Here is a 23,521-nt window from a genome sequence, read left to right as displayed (position 1 = left end):
TTGCACTGCAGTCTTTGAAGGCAGGGACCCTAGCACCTAGCAGGGTGCCTGGCATCTATAAGCACTAAATAAAGTCTGCTGAATAAATGAATTAACAGCTGAAAGAGTACTTACTGCAAATTATTGTTTTAATCTTCCTCTTCCATCTTTGGAGATAAGCATTTGGGTCTCTCTAAATCAGAAGGCAGGAAAATAGAATAATAAGTAGTAAGTAAATGTTAGGATACTAAGTTTGAGGCAGATGCCAATTGCACCTCATTCTTATAATTTAAAAAGGGGGACATGGGGTTGGGCTGGAGCGGATCTTGAATTTAGATAAACACATACATTTTCAGCATTTAGCAGTTTCCAAATAGGCCAAGGTTACTCCTTCTTGGATATAGTGAACTATGGCAAGCCAAATAAGAATTTATCACAGAAAACTGCAAGAATGTCTGCCCAAAGGTTGCTTCTAACAGGTATTTAAAACTTAATTCTAATGTAAAAAAAAAAACATAAAATGCAGATGGGGCTGTTAAGTCTTTGACTGAAGGATACTGATTTTTCCCCAGTGCTAAAGTCAAGCTAGGTGAGTTCTCTTATTTTCTCTCCTTCCTGAAAAGGGCCAGGTTCTGAAAAGGAGTAAGAGCAATAAACCAAAATGTCTGATGAGGTCAACCATATTACAGATCATACATACTTAAAATTTTTTTTTTTCATGAAAAAAACAATTTTTTGGGGGGTGCTGAAAATAAAGAAAAGAGGAATTCAGAAAGAGACATGTTTGTGAAGTCTGGACTACAAGCTAGGCCACTGATTTCCAAGCCTCCCAATCCACCACGTAGGGACTTCTGGGTAGCCCCCTAAGCTCTGTGCTCCATTTCCCCAACTCTTAACTTAGGACTGATACCTTATCTAACTTGAAAGGATGTTGCAGGATAGGCACAAAACAAGACTTGAGGTGGAGGGCAGAGAAGTGGTGGTATATTTGTCAGTGTGTGGAATCAGGAGAACCTGGTCTGGAATTGCTTAAATACTTCTGCTCCAGCCTGAGTTTTGTCTGAATGTGACTTGCAGGTGGGGAATGCAGTGGCTTCATCGGTGGGTTGCACTGATGGCCGAGGCAGAGAAAACAGTCCTGAAGCTAATGTATACCAATAATCTCTCTAGAATTGGAATATTTCACTGATAAGAAAGAGATATCATACCTTTTCTTAAAAAGATACCTTTTCTATGGCTACTAAAAGAATGGTATACATGCAGAGGGGAAACTTTAATAGTAAAACTTTTATAAAATGATGATCTCAATTAAAAAAAGATCACTATTTTAGGTCTTGATCTCAAGATGCACATCAACAGACCAAATTCAGCTGCTGTATTGAAAGTGTCATAAACCTTAAGAATAAATGTTTTAACACACCTACGAGGATGGCTATAAGGAAAAAGATGACAGCAAGTGTGGGTGAGGATGTGGGGAAACTGGAAATGTCATACACGGCTGGTGAGCATGTAAAATGCTGCAGCTGTTTTGGAAAACAAAGGTTAAATCCAGAATTACCATATAACCCAGCAATTCCCACTCCTAGGTATATATCCAAGAGAAACAAAAACATGTCCACACAAAAACTTGCCATAAATGTTCACAGCAGCCTTATTTGTAATAGTCAAAAAGTGGAAACAACCCAAATGCCCATCAACTGATGAGTGGATAAATGAAATGTGGTACATCTATGTGGCTGGATATTATTGGCAATGGGGGAAGTGAAGGACTCATTCATGCTACAGCATGGATGAACCTTGGGAACATTAGGCTAAGTGAAAAAAGCCAGGGGCCAAAGGCCACATTGGATTCCATTCACATGAAATGTCCAGAATACAGAAATTTATAAAGATGGAAAGTAGATTAGTGGTAGCGAGGAGTTGAAAGTGAGTTGGAAGAAGGGGAGTGATGCTACTGGTTATGGGGCTGTTTTTAGGAGGACAAAAATGTTCTAAAATCAGATTATAGTAATGGTTGTATAACCCTGTGCCTATACCAAAAATCACTGAATTGTATGTGACTTATAGCTATCTTTTATAAAAAGGAATAAACGTTTTCTGAGTGGTTTTGGCTAACCAAATGAACATAGAAGGGGATAACAGAACTCTACCTACTAGCTAATTTTGTCCAGTCCTATCCTGCTGTTGCCCCTCATGTTGAACACCTTGTGACAATGGTGGCCTTCCTCTTCAGTAGGTGGAAATCTCATCTATTATTGGAATTATATATTATGTGCATACAGTGCATTTTTGGTATAAAATAATATTAAGAGCACTTCCCAAGGGTACCTTGGGAGGTTTTTCTTTAGAGCCTGGGGTGACTGCAATAAAAAGCAGGTGAGCCATAAAGGTTAGGTCAGAGTGCAAACTGGCAGGCCTCTGGCCTTATCTGATGCACGGATGTTTCATTTGGCTAACACAGTGTTTTTAAAAGTTGGATTTTTTCCACGTTAAAGAAATCCAGATATTTGGCTTCTTTTGAAAAATAAGAGATCTGAAAAGCTTGCATCCACATTTCGATAGAGTGACAATCTTGCAGCATGAATAGTGGCTGCCTCCTTAATGGGGGCATATGTCCTGTAGTTAGCCACAATCCCCACCACTACCTAAGCTTTCTACTTGACTTTTTATCCACTCATGCTACCTGCCTGGCCTGTCTACAGGGGTAGACACTTGAGCCTGCATGTCCTGAGTTGGGTCCTTATTAAATTATGGCTCTGACTTGTGATTCTGCAATTTTCTTGATTAGGGATTCCTTTCATAGGAAACACTTGTTATCACAGAGAACACAGGGAGTAGGAAACTGAAGCAGAGGGGTTCCTCGGGTGAGAAATGGAACCATCTTGGGTGATATCATAGGTAGCACATATTCTTGATGAGGAATGAAGGAGGAGTCTGGCTATGCTGCAGAGGATGTCTTATGGCCTAGACAAAAGACTAGAAAAAATAAGCTTTATTTATCATGTGTCTCCTATGTACTGAGCACTACACATAGATTTCATTTAATCCTCCACAGTGAGCCTACAGGTCAGGATGCTTATTGCTTTTTTTTTTTTAATTATTTATTTTTCATTGTGTTTTATTTTTTAAAAATGACAAGGAGGCTCAAGAGAAATTTAATATATTCTAATATAAATACTACCAGCAAATTGATATTATTATTTATCTCTTTATTGTTGCGAGAAAGCAACAATATTGACCCAGTTCTGACCCCAAAGCTAAAGTTTTCTCCACTAAGCCACATGACCTTCCAGTTATTAGCTTAGCTAATAAAATTTTTAATAAGGTCACATTTTCCCACCTAAGTAGCCACCACATCCTCATGGGAATCCTGACTTGAGTTTACAGCTTTGGCTTTCAAGGGTTTTGGATGGGACCAAGACAGTTTGTATAGACAACGTTTGAGAAAAAGTTTCTTAAAAAAATATCTACCACTGTTGTGATACAGTCTGACTTTTTTTCCTTAAAATCCTAAATTTACTTCCCAGCCCACCAGTGGGCCCCACAGTTTGCAAAACATGCATTAGAGCTATGGTCAATAAGCCCCATTTCCCATCAAGGGTGCCATCAGCCTTAGATGACAAGAGCAGGTGCTGCTGGCTGACTGAACAAACAGGACTGAAGAGGGAGGGAGGGAGGGCTGGGAGACAGGCCTAGCATCCACCACCTGCAGCCACAGCCTCCCAGTACAGCAAACCAGTTTGGCACCAAGATTGTGGGGCTGTCCCAAACCCAGAGAAAGACTCTGGAGACAGGAAAAGGGAGGGCTTTGCTCTGCTAGGGAGACCCAAGACAGAAACTAGTGCTCCAGGACAGAGGCCTCTGGGAAATGCAAAGAAGATGCCCGCAAATCACCCAGGCCCAGGAGAGCCATCCTTGCAGCCCTGATAAATATCATCCTCACCTGGGATGATATTCCCTACCTTGGATTGGCCTCTAATGAAAGTGAGAGGCCAGAAGCACAGGAGTCCCTCTGCCAATCAGGAGCTGGACTGCTTGGGAAGGTGGCCTCATGTCCCGAGGGACCAGGCATTTTGTTTAAAAAACACTGAGCGCAAGGTGCCTGGGTGGCTCAGTTAAGTGTCTGCCTTCAGCTCAGGTCCTGATCTCAAGTCCTGATCTCAGGGTCTTGGGATGAGTCCCACATCTGGCTCCCTGCTCAGCAAGGAGCCTGCATCTCCCTCTCCTCTGTAAGCTGTCAAATAAATAAACAAAAACCACTGAGCTCTTAGAATGGCTTGTGGGGCTAAAGAGAAGGTGATTGCTGCCCCATACCTGTTGCTCATGAAGATGTTAATTAAAAAAATCAACAACAAAAAAAGTGTATGCTTTTTCTGAAAGGTTGCTGTTGATCTTTGTTCTAAGGTTTTCTTTTGACTTGCAATGATGGGAATGAGGAAGTAGGAAGGCGATAAACCGATTTAGTAGATTCTAACATAAGTACTACCAGCAAATTGATACTACACTCAGAAGTGGAACTGATTTGGAAGCATTCATGGTATTTGACCAGTGATTTTGCTTCTAGGAAGTATTTAGAAAATAAGAAAGTAGTAAAAAAACGCAAAAGTTTGATTAAGAATATTAACTGCAGCATTATCTATAACGTGGAAACAACCTACATACCCAATGACAGGGGCTTGGTGAAATAAATTCTGGTCCACCATTATGATGACAATTACGAGGATGCTACCATCTAATTGTTATGAATATAAAATTTAATGCCATGGAGAAATACTAATAATATCTTATGAAGGATCCCTGGTTTGAAAAAAAAGTGTGTATGTAAATCCAAAAAAGAATGGAAGAATATACTAAAAAATGTTAATAGTGTTTTCTTTTTTTAAAACGATTTTATTTGAGAGAGAGTGTGTAGAGCGAGCAAGCAAGAGAGCACGTGTATTGGGGGTGGTGCAGAGGGAGAAGCAGGCTTCCTGATGAGCAGGGAGTCTGATGTGGGGGCTCCATGGGGTGGGGAGGGCGTTGATGGGGGTGGGGCTGGATCCCAGGACTCTGGGATCATGACCTGAGCTGAAGGCAGATACCTTACCCACTGACCGCCCCAGGTGGATTTATTTATTTATTAGTATTTATTTTCTTGTGCAAAGTTATCTTTGTTGGGGTGTCTGGGTGGCTCAGTGGTTAAGCATCTGCCTTCAGCTCAGGTCGTGATCCTGGGGTCCTAGGGGATTGAGTCCTGCATCAGGCTCCCCTCAGGAAGCCTGCTTCTCCCTCTGCCTATATCGGTGTCTCTCATGAGTAAATACATTTTAAAAATCTAAAAAAAAAAAGTTATCTTCGTTTTCTCCCTAAACTCCTCAGTTTTCTACAATTTATATATCTTCTGTAACTAGCAAATAAAATCAATTTTTTTAAATAAGAAATTTGCTAATAAAAGACTCAAAGATTCAGATCATTTTGAAAAATTCAGACTTCATTACTCTAGAAACTCTTCCCTATAAGAGAAATACACACACACATATATATATGCAATGTGTACACATAAATATAGTAGCTGTACTATATATATATATATATATAAATCATGCATATTTATCATAGCGTTGCAGTAAAGGCATCCCCATTGTTATCAAAAGGTGACCACCCTGATAACACAAATCAGAATTAGGTATCTTGGAAGGAAAAGTATCAGAGTCTACTTGAAATAACTTTTACCTCTCGAATCTATTGATGTGTCTTCCTCAGGGGATAGTCCTTCTCCCCCCATAATTCAGTCCCCAGTCAGCTTTCTGCTTCTCTTCTCTCTTAGAGACCTAGGTGACCTCATGTTGAGGCTTAACCCCCATCTCTAGGTAAATGACCCTAAACTCCCCTTTCACCCTTAGGCTCTCTCCTGGACTCCCACCACTTACCAGTTTCTTTTTTTAAGAAAAATATTTTATTTATTTATTTATTAATGAGAGAGAGAGGCAGGCTTCATGCAGGGAGTCTGATGTGGGACTCGATCCTGAGACCCCAGGACCTGAGACCCCCGGATCACACCCTGGGCTGAAGGCAGTGCTAAACCACTGAGCCACCCAGGGATCCCCCACCTACCAGTTTCTCAAGCTCATCTGCCTACTCTCTAGAGCACGCCTCTTTCTGATTTCCCCACTTACTCCAGCTTTCCCGGGAGTCTGCGATTCCCCCTTCCAGTTCTTTCCTCGCATTAAGTTCTTTAACATCTTTGTCACAATACTTTGAATCATTTCCTTTTTTTCCCCATTTTTATTGGTCCTAACTCTAGTTCTGACGTTTGTTATTTTGTGGTTCAGAAAAGAGAGTTTGGAACCAGACCCCATAGTTTAAAAATCCTGGCCGTGGCACTAACTAGCTGTGTCACTTTGAGCCAGGTGAATTAACCTCTCTGAGCCTCAAGTGCTCCTGTAAAATGGATAATACTCCCCTTTGAAAAGGGAATATTAAATTAGCTGAGTTTAAATTAGCTCATATACATAAAGAGCTGAGCCTAGTATGTAAATTGCTTAGAATGCTGTAGATGATCAACAGATGTTGGCTGTCTATTTTTGATTACTTGAAAAACTGGTATTTTTAATATTTTCCTAATGCATAAAAACCACTGCTTAAAAACTTTCCATTTAATTACAACATTTTCATCTAAATTAACTACATGATCCTCACCTGGCCTTCAGGGCCCTCCCTATCAAAGCACATTTCTCTCTGCTTTCCCTTCACTGCTTGCCTATTTTCCAATCAACCTGGACCTTGTACTCTCCTTCTTTCGAGCTTCTAGTCACGTTGTTTCTTTTGCTGGGAGTCCTACCCCCACCTCTGCTGAAATCCAACCTGTCCTTTAAAACCTTCCCAACCTTTTTTTTTTTTTTTTTGGATTTATTTATTTTATTTGTGATAGAGAGAGAGAGAGAGAGAGAGGCAGAGACAGGAGGAGGGAGAAGCAGGCTCCATGCAGGAAGCCTGACGTGGGACTCGATCCTGGGTCTCCAGGATCGTGCCCTGGGCCGAAGGCAGGCGCCAAACCGCTGAGCCACCCAGGGAATCCCCCCCTTCCCAATCTTTTATAATTCTCAACTTGGTGAGCTTTCCTTAATTTTGGAACTCTGAGTTTCCAATGGTCCTATAGTGTCGTGCATAGGACAACAATCTATTTAACATTATACTATTTGTAACCTATATAAACATATCACATATTATGCTCTCTTCCTCGTGTTTCTCCAGCACTTTGTCCATCATAGGCACTCAATATTGACTGAACGTAAAGATGAGGTTCAACTTTCTGTCTACACGTATCATGTTGTTGATATTCAATTTTAAGAGATGATATCTAAAATTCCCTTGCTAATAAATTCACAGATTAAATTACATTCTAGTATGTTGACTTTAGGGACATGGAGCAAAATGTATTTTGTTGTCATTTTTCTGGTCAAAATCAATTGATATTGGCAACTTCATGTTCAATTCTGTTTAGGTTGGCCCCTATCTTGATCATTTATTTGGGGCAATGTTTTTATGAACTGTGTCTTAACAGATTTTCTTTTTAGCTTTTTACTTGGTGAGGGGTTGTGATAGTTCATAAGCTCGTAAATATATTCATATTTTAATTCATGTATTTTACTAAAAATCTTTAAAATCAAAATAGTAAATGGTTGCATTTGTGTGGCAACAAAGCTGCTTTTGGAGTTTCACACACATTTTTTTCTCCATATTGTCAGATATCACAGAAGCTCATAAACTCCCCTAAAATGTTAGCATTGTTCTTGCGTAGAAAATCTACTTTGACACCAAAGTGTGTGTTTACTGAATTCAAGGAATTCCATGTAGCTTTTAGATTTGGAACGATAACAACAACAACAAACCAGTTTAGATTTGCATGAAAGTACTCCAGGATTTAAGTGGACCAGTAGGTACCCTAGGTGAACCGGGTGGTGGTAGAAAGAGGAAAGCCAAACAAGCTCCACCAGCAAGGTCCCTGTAAGGACCTACTCTCTTGTGTTTTGGTCATTCCCACCCATTGTTAGTTCCTTTTACTGTCACCACCACCTCCCCACCCAGCCCTGCCACCCTCCCTCACCCTCTCTACGCTTTTCCCACCCTCCTCTCCCAACAATGGTTGCAGCTTCACAAACAGTGCTTGAGTTCCTGGGATTTATATTTGCCAAGTGGCTTTGGGGGAACAAGCTTTTCTCAAGCCTAAGCATCAAAAGGCACTTATTTCAACACTTCAGGGAAAAATAGTAACTAAGGAAATTAATAATCTCATCCCACACAGAAGAATAGATTTTTGAGAGGCTACCTTTATGGTTTCCAGCCTCTCTTTTATTTTTTTTTTATTTTTTATTTTTTTCAGCCTCTCTTTTAGAAGAGGTAGAATATTAGTCTCTTCAATCTTTTTCCTTTTGTGTCTTCTTACCTTACCTACAGAAATGTGGGTAGGGTAGGTAGAAATGGTATCCTGACCTAAGTAGTATATGGTGGCAAGTTGTCTTCCTAAGCTATGTTTATTAATGACAGAAGATTTAAAGAACATTTTATGTAGCTATTAAAATCCCAGTAAAAAGCAAAGCAACCAAGTGGCTGAAAGTGAACTTCATCTTTCTCAGAGGGTGCTTTTTTTTTCTTTTATTTTTTTTTTTAATGGGGCAAAATAATACAAATGAGCCTAGAAAAGGAACTACTAGGACAACAGAAGAAAGAATGCCAAGAAGGGGTAGGGGAGGCTGTAGAAGTGGAAGCCAGCGCCAAAGACTGTTCCACTCAAAAATGTTCCCTAAATCCATCCAACATCTAAGAAAGGTGGCCTGAGGGAGTTTGTGAGCCATAAATGCAAGAGTTAGATGCTATCTATATCCAGGAAGAATAATAAGAAAGAATTTACATCCATATCTCCAAAAGCTGAAACATTTGGAGAGGACTCAAGGCAGAAGAACCTGCATTTTTTGAAAGTGAGATGCCAATCGCATCATATATTCAAACTGTAAGATTCAAGGACAAAGAGTGGTGGGGCAAAGTCAGCCTATGAAGAAAAAGAAGCTATCGTCCTACCCATTGGCTGGCCATTCCAGCTCCATTCAAGTATTCTTAGTCTTTTTAAATGTGCTACCATAGACACACATGATTGTCACAAGCTGCAGGTTAACAGATATCAAGGCATTTGAAGGAACTCTTTCAGGCAAAACTTCCACTCAGAAAAGTTGCTAAATTGGATTTGGATTCCTTCCCCTTTTCTCCTTTTTCTCTCCATTGTCTAAGAAATTAAAAGTAGCAACAGGAGCAAACCAGTTATCAGCAAGATGGTAAAGGTAAGAGCAGCATTTATTAGAGGGGAAGGCTGTATTGTTTCGACTGTTTAAGTACCCATGGATGGGGCTTGTGCGGGCAGAAATTAACGTTTATTGTGCATCTACCACCTGTTGGACACCAGACATGCTTTATTTCATTATAATTCTTGTGGCAAGTCCTTGGAGTTGATGCTTTCCTTGTTTTACAGAGGAGGGAATTAAGGTTGCTTAGGGCTTACCCAGTTGGTCTCTCTGGCTCCAAAGCCATGACACCTTGTATGGATGTCTCCTTATACTCTCTGCTTTGGCACCCTAACACATCAATCACAATGAGAGACATTCCAAAGGAAATGAAGAAGCCAATGTTCTTTACAACTTAGTGAGGAGAAATCCTAATGGAACAGATGATAGGTCAGAGAATTTAGCCAAGGGCTAGTGCCCAGTACACTTTGCCAAAAAGGTAAGTGGGCCAAGGAGACACAGAAAATCCATTTCATTATTCAGATAGTCCCTTATGGTTCTGGGTACACCATGACTTAGAAACTTGGTGATACTTTCGGGTAGCCATGAAGAGTCGAGACTTCATTCACCTCTGCACTCACCATGGACACCCTCTCATGGTGCTTTACCACTCAATTATCCTGGCCCCCAAGCCCACTTATTTCATCACTGATTCCTCTCTTTCCCTAACTCCCAACCATCAACAAACCATCAAGTTCTGTGGATCCTGCCTCTTTCATTTATGCGTCTGATTTACTCACTTCTGTCCATTTCAAAGGCCACGGTTTTAGCTGAAGCTTGGTCTACTTAAACAATTTCTAACCATCTAATGTCCCTGGGTCTTGGCTTTAGAAAACTCCAGGTGGCTTTTCTTCTGAAGTAAATATGATATGATCACAATATATCCCTACTTTAAAAAATCCCTCCAGAACTTCCCATTGTCTGCAGAACATTCAAACTCCTTAGCAGAACATCCTAGGCCTTTCATGGCCAGCATCTGCCCCTTTCTCCAGCCCCATGGTCTATGGTCTCATCATCTTGAACCATTGGAAGGTCCTGAGATGTATATGCTTCCTCAGTCACTTGCAATTCCTTCGGTTATGATAATCTTCCAATGAAGCAACTTCAGCTTGTCTTTCATCATAGATGTCACTGCTTCCAGAAGCCTTTCTTTACTACCCTGATCTGTGCCCAAGCCTGGGTGTGGCATTCCCTGCAAAGCTCCTACTCCACTCTTCTGATCTCGGCATGCTCTCACCCAGGCCTGCAACCATCCACACTTCAACTCTATAAGTCCTTCTGGGGCAGGGTGTGCTTTATTCACCATTTTCCTCAGTGTTTAGCCTAAAGCCTGGCTTATAGGAGCTACTCAATTCATGAATAAATGCTTACATATAACCAAGTGGAGAAAGTAATTAAGAGATGTGAGTCTAATCATGACTTTGCCACTAACTTCTGTATAACCTGCTCCTAGAAATCCATGGTAAAATGAAGTGCTGTTTTCCCCTCCTTTAAAAAGGATCTTCACCTTGTTCCTCACTCACTATCCCCCACTGACTGCTACCCACTCCCAGGAATCAGGATGAGTATGAGAGTTTATTTATTTTATTTTTTAGAGGAGAGAGGGGCAAAGGCAGAGGGAGAGAAACCCTCCCCCCCCTTTTTAAAGACTATTTATTTGAGAGAGAGACAGAGAAAGCACAAGGTGGGGGAGGGGCAGAGGGAGAGGGAGAAGCAGATTCCTCACTAAGCAGGGAGCCTGATGCAGGGATCATGGCCTGCGCTGAAGGCAGGCAGACAGACTCTTGACTGACTGAGCCACCCAGGAGCCCCAAATCTTTTTAAAGTTTTATTTGTAAAATAAATAAATAAATAAATAAATAAATAAATAACAATAAAGTTTTATTTGTTTGAGAGACAGCATGCAAGGGAAGGAGCAGAGGAGGAGCAAGGGACAAGCAGACTGCACTGCACACAGAGCGTGATGTGGAGCTCAATCTCAAGATCATGGTCACAGTCATGGTCAGGATCATGACCTGAGCCGAAATCAAAAGTTGGGGGCTTAACTGCCTGAGCCACCTAGGTGCCCTGACAGTTTTTCAGAATTAAAAAAAAAAATGACATGCAAGTGGCAATACACAGGGCAATCTTTAATTCTGTAGGTGATTCCTCTTCAAGGTGATGAAGGGCCAACGGCATAAAGCACCAAAAGATCTCTCAAAGCTCTGTGAATAGGCAAAAAGTGGAAGACAGGTATTCCTGTGGCCAAGAGTAAAGTATTCGAGCAAAAAATTTTCAGATGTACTTAGAAGATGATGGACTGTGAGCTCCTATTTATAATATAGGAAAGGCATCTTGGGGCTACATTGTGGGTAGCCCCAAAAGGCACCACCTCAGGGTGCTGGCTGCCATCACAATGCCACCAGACTGGAGTATCATGAAGAAACAAACGGAAAACACCATAATCCTGCCTTCAGTACATACTGCTTCCTTCAGAGCTGGGGTGTCCCTAGAGATGGGTAGCAAAGACAATCGAGCATTTTGAGACTTTCTAAATAAAAGTAGATTAACAAAGAGAAAAAAAGACAGTAGATCTGCAATCAGTAAAGCTGAAGAAAAAGAGGGAGTATGAGGAAGTTAATTCAGTAATAAACTGAATGGCAGGTGAACCTGGAAGACCAGAAATAGCACTGCTTCTTAAAGTGTGACCAAAGTAATTTAGGGACCATTGTGGGGGAAGTACACTCTCACGGTGGTGTTTTAAATAGCATAGTCCATTTACCATACTATTCAGTAGCAGTTTAAAGAAGCTTCATGGAATTTTATTATTTTATTTTTATTTTTTAAATATTTTATTTATTCATTTGACAGAGCACAAGCAGGGGGAGTGCAGGCAGAGAGAGAGAGAGAGAAGCAGACTCCCCACTGAGCAGGGAGCCTGATGTGGGACTCGATCCCAGGATCCTGGGATCATGACCTGAGCTGAGGGCAGATGCCCAACTGACTGAGCCATCCAGGTGCCTCAGTTCATGGAAGAAATTTTAGAACATGGTTATAATCAATGCAGCTGCTCCCGCATTTTAGATGAAGGAAGTAGGCCCAGGGAACTCAGAAGTAGGCCTTGTTGGAGCTCATACATCACCTTATGGCAGAGCTACATATTAAACCCAAGACTTCTTACGCCTAGCCTAGTTAATGCTATTTTCTTTAGATTATTTCCTATAAAAAACACTGTGACAGACGATAGAGCCCCAAAATAGAAAAGTTGGGAGGAAGGGCCAGATAAATAATATATTGTGAAGGAAAGCCAGCATGTCGTGTGCAGTAACCCTCAAAGTGTGTGGCTGACATGGGAGAGAGCAACACTGTTTTCTCCCAAAATAGCCATTTGAACTACTTGTCAGAGGCAAAAGACTAGCCTGGGTGACATGCAGATCCATAAACTGATTGGCGTTTCTCTCTCGGAGCACCTATTCCTTGGACTCCAATGATCTGCACTGGGGCAGAGCATAGGCTGGTTCACTCACATGGCTGCATTCCCTTCAAGGTTGGATGTCCAAGCCAACTGCAGCCACTCTAGGAATGTTGAGGTCAATGGAATTCTACCAACACTTGCAGGGTGGGGAGGGGAGACAGCTGCCAGTGGCAGTGGATGGAGGATGGGAGGGCCATCCATCCCAGAAAATTCTGCTGCTGCCTCCGTGGGGAGTATGGTAGTCAAGACGCTTAGTACCCAGGCAGACTGGGAGTGGGAAATATCTTAAGTATTCCAGTCCTCCCCTCTTGGCACTGCAGGAGCAAGAGAGAGAATAAAGCAGAGGAACCTGTTGGACAAGACCGTTGAGGTCACTCTCTTGTTGTTGGAGGCTGCCATCGGCTAGAAGAGGCCCGGAAAGAGAGGAACAGAGAAGTGAGCCTGGGCTGGAGAGACCTGAGTGCATGGGATGCTATTTGCCAAGATCTCCAAGCAGGTGCTGGGAAACACTCTCTGATCATGCTTCTGCTTCGCATTCTGTGCTGGGGTGGCGGACACAAATGCTTCCAGACAACGTAATCCCAGGTAGAAAAGGAGGCTGCTCAGACAGATGCACGCCGCTACAGAGGTGTGCAGCTAGGGATCAAATCCCCAAGTCTGGCCCCTGCAGAGAAAGAGTCCAGTTTCACCTTTCTCTTCGTGCTGGTCTTCTTTCCTCTGATTCGGTTTATTTTCATGAAAATATGGTGGTACTGGGAGGAAAAAGAGATATGTGGACTAGGATAGTGAGAGATCTGAGCCTGGAGCTGGAGGGCAGAAATAAGTGCAGGTGAGTGGGGGATGTGTGCGTGTGCCTGTGCCTGTTTGGGGGAGAGGTGTTGGTGTCCTTCTCTGTGACACCTTGCAGAATAAGGAAGTGTCTACAACTGTTAACAACACCTATCCACCAACAGCCGGGACTCCGCGGTGGCCAGGGCCTACGTTCTGCCCCCAACAGGTCTGCATTGAGCACTTGGCCTGGGGTCCTTATCTGCAAGGAGTGGGATTAAGTTTAGCACAGAGCAGACTGCAGGAGATGGCTTTTATGGCTTTGTAGGACACACTTCTTGAAGTGGTGACCAAACGTGACGCTCTTTCACACGTTTTTCTCAGGATGGGGCTGGGACTCATTGGTCTATCTATATGCAGAAATTTGCAGAAAAGATAAGTATTTAAATTGAACTCTGATGGGGAGATTTCGACCAAACTGTACATAAACTTCATACAACTCTGATATCTAAGACATATGATATTTATCTTTTCGTTGTAAGGAAGAAGCTAAATGACTACCCTCTATCCCTTACCACTCTCCCTTCTCTTTCAAAAAGCTGCCATATCTAGTTGATTTTACAGTCTAAAAAAGGTTGCATCACATTTGGTATTCCCTAAAAGGGAAATGGGAAAAAATTATTAAAAAGTGCAGAAAAACAGTACTGTTTGCTTAGAAAATAAGATGTATGAACCCTTAAGAATGGGAAAACACCAGCTACTATGGCTGGGAGAAGACATTTTGCCAAATTTAGAACCCACTTGAAAATCACGGGTTCTAAGTTTAGAACTGAACTAAAAAACTTGAGCTCACATTGCATTTGGCATCAGTTAAAAAAAAATCTAAGATACTAATTAAAGGGGAAAAATTTATACTCTTAGTAGTTCTAAAAGCTGGGAATTATTTTCAAACAAATTCTTTATTGGCTCAATGGAGGGACCTGCACTTAAAAAAACATTTTTTTTCTAATTAAATTTCCTTACAAAATAATGACTTAAGATTGAGGGGGAAAAAAAACCACGTGGCCAAAGTCTTTCAAGAGTTACAGAATTGTTGTGTAACCTTTGGACCCCACCAAATACATGACGTGGTCTATAAACTTGATGTTTATACATAAATGATGTCCAAAATGGAAGTAATTATATCCTACTACTGGCAAACTTTAAATAATAAAAACACAATTGGAAACCCTCATTTGAAACAAAACAAAAACAAACTACTACCAGCAATTAGTTTTATTTTCTAATTTGGATGCTAAGACAGAAATTGCAACATCATGAAGAAATGGATCAGAATTGCTATGGAGATAAACTACAAAAAGTTCCAGATTCAAAATATTCAAAGTAGGAAATCAAGAACTTGTCATGAATAGACAATGCTTAAAAAGTATCCACTGACTGATTATTGAACACCACATCTGAAATTGATGATGTACTGTATGTTGGCTGAATTTAAATAAAAATTTATAGTTGAGTCTTTGAAAATACCTCTGGTTATGGAGGAGATAAATAGAACTTGGTGAAGGTGATTTACTTTAGTAATTAATCCACGCATTTGTCTGTTGGGTGATGACTGAAGCCAAGCTAAAAGCAATCATTTCAATAAGGTCCAAATTAGGCAAATATCAATAAATATTTATTACTAAAAAAAATCCATTGGCTCACCATGATTCAAGGCAACTAACAACTTTTGCAATTATAGAAACTTAAGGTATCTTATGCCATCCTCCACACACCTACCATCACACACACACACACACACACACACACACACACACACACTACAATAGCCTAAGAGGACCTGAATTCAAATAATTAGACAAAAGGTTAAACGTGAACATTTAGTGTAAATATTTACCACAGCCAGTATTCAAAAACACAAATGTTGGAAAAAATTTTTTTCCTTTCATCTTACGGCCTGGGAGTTTTACTACATTTTTGAGGACCTTCAAGGGCATAGGCTTAGCAAGTAGTGGATGTGACACTCTTCAGAAGATCACTAACAGTTTCAAACCCTGTAACTTTAACTTCCGAAGACTCTTGTTGAAGGCTATAAAATCAATTCCTGAGTTGACGTTTTCTACCAAGAAGATGTAATTGTACTCATGGAAAGAGGGTCAAAATCTAAAGTGTGAAAGCAAAAACCAAAAAGCAACAAAAAAAACCCACTGCATGTGTAAGTGGAAAAGGATTTGTCTAGAATATATTTCTAAATTTACTTGTCATTAAATAAGCATAGTGAAGCAGTCATTATGTCCTGCTCCTAATAGCATGTGCAGTTCTCATTAAGAGATGTTTGCCCAAGTTGGAGTACAAACTTAGACTCTCTGTCCCCAGGCCCCATGCTTCTAAATACACATTCTTCAACATATTCTCTATCCTTTTAAATTATCCACTAAAATTGAACTTCATATTTAGTCTCTTCCACTCTTATGTCCTCAAAACTGCTCTCATACTTATTTTAAACTCTTGTTTATAATAAATTGGACTAGTTTCTTCTTTCCTCAGGCCATTATACCCAGATAAATGTAGGGAAATAAGGAGACCCTTTATGGGAACAAAAAGTATTTCTTGAACCCCTATGACATGGGTCGGGCACTATTCTTAGAGGTGGTTGAATCCATTTCTGCCAAGCACTTGCTTCTCTTGGGCTCTAGAGATAGAAAGGCCCACACATCTACACCAGTGCCAGGAAAACACAGCCCGTGATCCTGGTTCCCTGAAAGATGACTTTTTGTGGATGAACTGGAATAAGAAAAGGCTGGGTAGATTGCCAATGTCCAGATTCCTGATTGTCTTTGCAGAGAAAGTTCCCAGATCCTTAAGTTGTCTTCAGGCACTTTGAGTCCTTTAACCTGTAAATTTGCTCACAGAAATAATATATGAATAAATTTAGTATTGTAAACAATTAGGTCCCCAAAATACTTTGTGACATGGTGCATTTGACCAAGTCTACACCCAAGTTTTCATATTTTCCTTTGCCTCATTGGTGTAGGTCTTGCCTCTAATGTTAACTCATAAGAAATATGTATTTCACTCAAGAATTTAAGAATTGACAAGCAAACCTAACAGAGGTAAGGAAAGATGCTTTTCTCCAGGGGCCAGGCAGAGATACAAGGCTAATATTCACCAAAAAAGTATTCCCTACTTCAATTCCCTACTTGAATCATCTCACTAGATAACCTCCATGTGGAATAGAATAGAGACTCCAGAAATACACCCACACATAAATGGTCAACTGATTTTCAATAAAGGTGGTACGACAATTTAATGGGGAAAAGGAAAATCTTTTCAATAAATTCTGATAGGCAACTACATAGTCCTATTGGGGCAGGAGGAGGATGAACACTGACCCTTACTTCACCCTCTATAGAAAAATTTCAAAAAAAATTTAAAATATTTTATTTATTTATTCAAGAGAGAGACAGAGAGCACAAGGGATGGGGGGAAGGGAGAGAGAAGCAGACTTCTGCTGAGCTGGGAGCCCGAGTCGGGGTGGGGTAGGGTCAATCCCAGGACCCTGAGATCATGACCCAAGCCAAATTCAGATACTTAACTGACTAAGCCACCCAGAGGCCCCTAAATAAAAATTAATGATAGACCTAAATGTAAAACCTGAAACTAGAAGGCTCCTAGGGCTAAACAAAGGAGAAAATCTATTTAATATTGAAGGAAACAAAAATGTCTTGGTAAACAAGAAAATTGATAAACTGAGCTTTACCGAAGTTTTAAAATTCACTTTTGAAAAGATACTTTTAAGAAATGAAAAGATAAGGCACAGAATGGCTAAAGATCTTCAGTACATAAATGTAATAAAGATTTGGTATCCAGAATATATAAAGATTACAGTTCAATAGGAGGGAGACAACCCATGCAATATTTTTAGTGGGTAAAGATTTGAACAGCCACTTTACAAAGTGATAAGCACATGAAAAAGTAGTCAACATCATTAGTCATAGGGAAAATGCAAATTAGGACCACAATGAGATACTACCACACACCTAAATAAAATGGCTAAAGTTAAAGAGCTGACAATATCAAGTGCTGACAAAGATATGGAACAACTGCTGGTAAGAATATAAAATAGTACAAATACTTTGGATGACTAACAGTTTCTTAAAAAGTGAAAGGTACACCTACCATTCAACCTGGTCATTTTACTCCTAGGTATTTCCTTGAGAGAAATGAAATGGGATGTCCACCCAAACACGTTACAGGAACGTTTATAGTAGCTTTATTTGTAATAGTCAAAAACTAGAAACAAACCAAATGCCCAAGGACAGATAGATGCACGGATAAACCAGTTGTGCATATCCATACAGTAAACTATCAGTCATTAATAAAAAGACCGAAGTACTGATACAACACGATGATTGTCAAAATAATTGTGCTGAGTGAAATAGGTCAGACACACAAAAAGTACAAGTTGCATGATTGATTCCATTTAAATAAAATTCTAAAAAATGCAAACTAATCTATAAGTGGAAGAAAGATCAGTCATTGTCTGGGACAGGAGTGGAAGGGGGTCAGGGGGACCAGAAAACCTTTGGGATGATAGAAATATTTGGTATCTTGGCTGTGATAGATACATGAGAGCACGTATTGGTCAAAAGTCTTTGAACTGTATACTTTAGATGCAATTTGCATTGTGTACAACTCCATAAATTATTTTTTAAATCTCCAATTGAATGTTCTTTAGGTTACTCAAATTTCATATTTCTAAAACCAAGCTCATAAGCCCCTTCCAAGCCTGCTTCTCTCTCTCTCTCTCTCTCTCTCTCTTCTTCTTCTTCTTCTTCTTTTTTTTTGGTTTAATGCTCTTTCTTGACTAATTGCCTTGCCTTCTACCCAGTCAGCTAAGCTAGACAGCTTGGCAACCACATTCACTCCTCCTCCACACCTTTACTCCCTTTCTCAAATTTATCTCTCCTTTAAAAAAAATTCAGAAAAGTGTATTTTAAACTTGTGCATAACATAAAATTGATCATTTTAACCACTTAAAAATGTACAGTTCGGTGACATTAAGTACACTCACATTGTGATGCAGCCATCACTACCACCCATATCTGGAGCCTCTTCATCTCCCTAAAGTGAACCCCCCACCCTCGCATTCTCTTCCCTCCCCAGTCTCTGGCAACCTCCATTCCACTGTCTCTATGAATTTGACTCAAGTCCCCCCCCCCCTTTTTTTTTTTAAGATTTTATTTATTTATTCATGAGAGACACAGAGAGAAGTAGAGACACAGGCAGAGGGAGAAGCAAGCTCCCTGCAGGAAGCCAGACGCGGGGTACAATCCCAGGACCTGAGGATCATGACCCAAGCCAAAGGCAGACACTCAACCACTGAGCCACCCAGGTGCCCCTCAGGGTCCCTTTCTAAGTGGAATCATGCAATATTTGTCCTTCATAACTGGTTTTATTTGACCTAGAATAATGACTTCATTGTCCATCCATGTTATATAGCATGTTGTCAAAATTTCTTTCCTTTTGAAGGCCATGGAATATTCCACTGCATGTACACACCATAGGTTGTTGGTCCATTTATCCGTTGATGGACATGTGGGTCATCTCTAACTGTGAATGCCCACTGCTACTACCCCAGCTTCAGGTCACATCATCGCTCACCTGGATTATTTCACTGCTCGACTAACTGGATCTCCTGTCTTCTTTCACGCATCTTCTTACCTACTGCCAGCAGCATCTTTTTGCTAAAGCAGTGATTTTGTGCCTCCATTACTCAAAAGGCCTTTGTGTAGAATTTCAAACTAAAATGGAATCAAATGTCTCATTTTGTTCTGAAATTTGTTTTTCCCACTCTACTTTTGAATAACTCTGATTAGTACCATTTTTTTTCCTTATTTTAATCCAATATGTATTTCCTCATCAATTCCTCCCATTGCTCCTGGTTCTGCCCTCCAGGGCAACACTGAATAACAGTACTTCCCCCTTCTACATGGCAGACAACCCATGAGTTCCTGAAGACAGCCACCGGGCCTTCTTTATCTAAGCCTTTGCTCATTCTTCAGATAACATGGTGGCCCCAGCTAGTCTCTGATGTGATCCAAGTTGGGCTGTGTGTGTCCCTTTGAAAACGGGATGCCTAAATATAATCCTATAGCAAGAAAGTGGGATGTCTCTTTTCTTCTGCTCTACTACTGAAATGCAGTCTAACAGGCCATTAATATCTTTTATCTCCAAAGTTGATGATATATTAACCTGCAGTAAATTCAAATATTAAGGATTTTTTTTCCCCAGATAAATTTTGACAATGCTGTTGGGCACCTGAAGAAAGGAGTGGCCAAAGGAAAGAAGAGAGTGAGAGCTGAGATAGGAAAGAACTGTCCTTGCCAGTTTTGCATATTTATTAAATGTTCACAGCTCCCGATACAAATGCAGGTCACCACCACACCCACTCCTCCCTTCAGGCCTCCTATCTGTTACTCACCAAACTCTAGCCTTTAGTTAAGTAACTGCTTTTTCAACAATCTGCCAAGATGCACAATCTGACATAGGGGCCTCCTCCTCACACCATCAGTGCTGTCCCTGATAGCTATTGGGCACTGTGGCAGATGATTAGAAGCAGAAATTGGTTGACAATGGTCATAAAAGACATATACCGGGAAGTGCATTTATGCAAAATACCTGGAAGTTCAGACTCTGTGCACTAAATAAAAGCCTTCCCCAAAAATGTGCAGGGGAATGGACCAATAAACCAGTCTTCTAGCTTGCTTTCTCTGTGAAGCTAAAAAGCTAAGCTATCTCTGTGAAGCTAAAAAGCTAAGCTATCAGGAGAGAAGATTCTTTAGGAGCATTGTTTATTTTTGTTGAATTTTCCAAAGTAAAGTACAATATATTCGACAGGCAAAAAGAAGGATTGCTTTTCCAGGTACTTTCCTTGAAACTTTTGAGTTGTTTAAAGAGGAAAGACAATGGAACAAAGTTTTGGCACTTTTCCCCTCTATGGTCAACTTCAGGCTGATAGTCATTTGTTCCTCCACGTAGATATGCCTTTCATCAGATCAGCCACCCGCACCCTCCTAACACACACCACCAATATATTCATCATTCCCAGAGTCTTGCATGTAATAATGTCTCTTCTACTCTTAGTGCTAATACTCCTCTACACAGGAAAGCTATCCCCTCCCCTTCTCAGCCTTTTTCCTCTTCAATCCTGGAGAGAGACCATAAGGTCCTTAGTTACCTCTTCTTCCAAAATTATCCCCTAGCACTTTCCATTGGGTCTTTCCTCCTCCCCTTTAAATATAACCAGGACTCTCCAATGTGGAAGACATATTTCAATGCAAAAACCACTGCACCAACTCATCTCTCTCTTCTCACTTGCTGAGCACTTCAAATGATTATCCAACATTTATTGCTACCTCAGATTCACCACTTACTCTGTTTTCACTAACCTACAAAAATATATTTCCTAAGGTCAATAAGGGCCTTTAGTTGGACCAAATCCATGGTCTTTTGGAATTTATCTTCTCGTATACTTTTGCTTATCCTGTTAGGGTCCAGCCAAAGTGGGAGAGACTTGAGAGGAGGAATAGCTGCTGGGGTGAGAGAGATTGCTGGGCTTGTTATCCTCTGAAGATTATCATTACTCTACCTTCTTAAGGTACCCTCCCCCCGTATCTAGTTATGGAGCAGGATATGATTCCAATCCATTTTGTCCCAAATACCACAAAACTAGAATATTTTTAGTGTAGAAAATCAGCAAATTCTTTGTTCTGAACACGGGAACAGTAATCACCCAACCCCTTCCATTCCTTACTAACAGAATTGAATGAGAGCCATGCATCAATCTGTGATGGGCCCACAGAATCTCTCATCTCTAGATTGGGTGGCTCTTCACCAGAATGTCTCTGGATCACCAGTGCACAAATTGCTATTCTGACCTATCCTTGGTCCTTAATCTAATGTCTTCTTTGGTTTTCTTTTTTCTTATTTTAAACTGAGTTTCTATCATTGTCTTTCATCAGACCTTGCGGTCTGTCCCAACACTGATCTTTCCATTATCATAGCATTCCCCGAACCACTTTTCAAAGCCACAATACTCTTCTCTTGTTCTCACAGGAGCACAAAGCATGAGAAATAACCCTTCATTAATCGCAGGTTCTCTTGTCTTTCAACATCAGAGTTGTTAGTTTTTTTTTTTGTTTTGTTTTGTTTTTTTAAAGAGTTGCTAGTCTTAAACTTCTTAGGATCATACGACCGAAAAAGGAATCTTGTGAGGCCAAGTCTTCAGTTATATTACTTTAAATAATTATGTAATGACTATCTGAAGAATTCAGAAAACTGTTGAATTCACTTAAACAAAATTAAATTAAATCTGTCCTAAGCTGCTGGAGTTTGGTCAATGTGAATATGAAGTCCATCTGCCAACCATCTTAGAGTCATTTGAGTAGCTCACTTCTGGAGAAGTGATTATGATATTCTCATCAAGGAACTTGCTAGCTTGAAGAGCCACAGGTTACAGATGAAAGTCTCCATCTATACAAAAGCTAAGTAAGAGCCTAGGTCAAATTGCATGCTTTTAAGTTAAATGTACATGTGAATGTATAAACGGAAAACTATGGGTGTGAAGATATCTATGGATATCTCTATGCATTTTAATAATTTAGAACACAAGTGATTAACCTGGGGTGTGGACCATCTTCAAACGTGTACATTTTTCTGCTGCAAAAGTTCATTGCTTCTCGCAGATCCTTAAGGGCTTTATGGCCTTCAAAAGTTTTAAGAACTTTTGTTTTAGGGACGCCTCTGTGGCTCAGTGGTTGAGCATCTACCTTTGGCTCAGGGCGTGATCTTGGAATCCCAGGATCGAATCCCGTAGCCTGCTTTTCCTGTCTCTGCCTCTCTCTGTGTCTCTCATGAATAAGTAAAATCTTTAAGAAAAAGAACTTTTGTTTTAGAGAAAAGGGAAGATTGAAATCAAAATATCATTTTATATGCTTACAAATGCATTAAAATAGCAAAAAAAACTTCCATTTCTGCAAACAAAAAGATGAAACACATCAGATACTATAATCATAACATGATCAGTGACCATGTTTAAACACTAATACTGACGTATTATTCCAGCATTGCCAGTACCTACCCACAAGTATTTACCTTTAATATACATCAAACAAATTTATCTGGGAAGGGGAAGGTCAAATACATATTTTAGCTTAGATTGAAAATGGCTGATGTACTTCTGCTATTGTCTAATGTCTAAGAAATACTTTAATCAAGTTATTCAAAGGTAATATAAATATAATCACATTTTCCTCAGTTATGGCATTTCATCTTCCTGTATCAAATAAGAAAAATAAATTATTTTGCATGCTTTATAACAGATTGATTAAAAGACATTCTGTGAAAACTCCTTTCATAGTCAAGTTTTGCAGCCAAAAATCAAATTCAGAGCCTGAATTTTTTAAACCGGGATCCATTCAGAGTATTCCAAGAATAGTTCTCAAATTGCTGGAAAGCATCACTTCCATAAATCTATCTTGAAAATGGATTTTAAACATTATCAAGTTTGAGTCAGCCATACACAAACCTATCAAGTTATTGTGCACACTAATATTTATTTTTTTACATTTACAATATAATTTATTTATCCATTAATTTGACAAATATTTATTGATCCTCTGCTATATGGAGGCACTGATCTAGGTGCTAGAGTACAGCAGTGAATAGAACAGATGAAAAATATATAAAAATACATAAATATAGGCTCATTATAAAACATTTAGCTAAAGAAGTGTATAGAATAAAAAAGCAAAGTTGTTCTCCTGAGGGCCCACCCCATCTCAGTTCTTCTCTTTATAGTAACTGTTATAATTATATAGATAATACTATTACCAGTTTAATGTATTTTCTGCCAGATGTTTTCTTCACACAGAAGCTTATACAGAATTTTAAAATCAGCTTTATTGCGATGTAATGTACATACTATATGTATATATACACATAT

At 39.9% G+C, this 23,521-nt stretch overlaps 1 protein-coding gene across 5 annotated transcripts in view; it reads right to left on the bottom strand.

Annotated features, from left to right (window-relative positions):
- HMGB1 (high mobility group box 1) overlaps positions 1–23,521 on the bottom strand; it is a 127,794-nt gene that overhangs the window by 9,383 nt on the left and 94,890 nt on the right. For 4 of the 5 annotated variants that reach the window (XM_049101319.1, XM_049101318.1, XM_035719951.2 and 1 more), the window contains one exon: positions 115–172. The exons of the other annotated variant lie outside the window; for it this stretch is intronic. The gene's annotated coding sequence lies outside the window, so the exon portion shown is untranslated. The remainder of the gene's footprint in view (positions 1–114; positions 173–23,521) is intronic. 5 annotated transcript variants of the gene reach the window in all.

Source organism: Canis lupus, chromosome 25 (assembly GCF_003254725.2).
Source record: "Canis lupus dingo isolate Sandy chromosome 25, ASM325472v2, whole genome shotgun sequence".
Classification (NCBI taxonomy): domain Eukaryota; kingdom Metazoa; phylum Chordata; class Mammalia; order Carnivora; family Canidae; genus Canis; species Canis lupus.
This window is presented reverse-complemented; position numbering and strand designations above follow the sequence as displayed.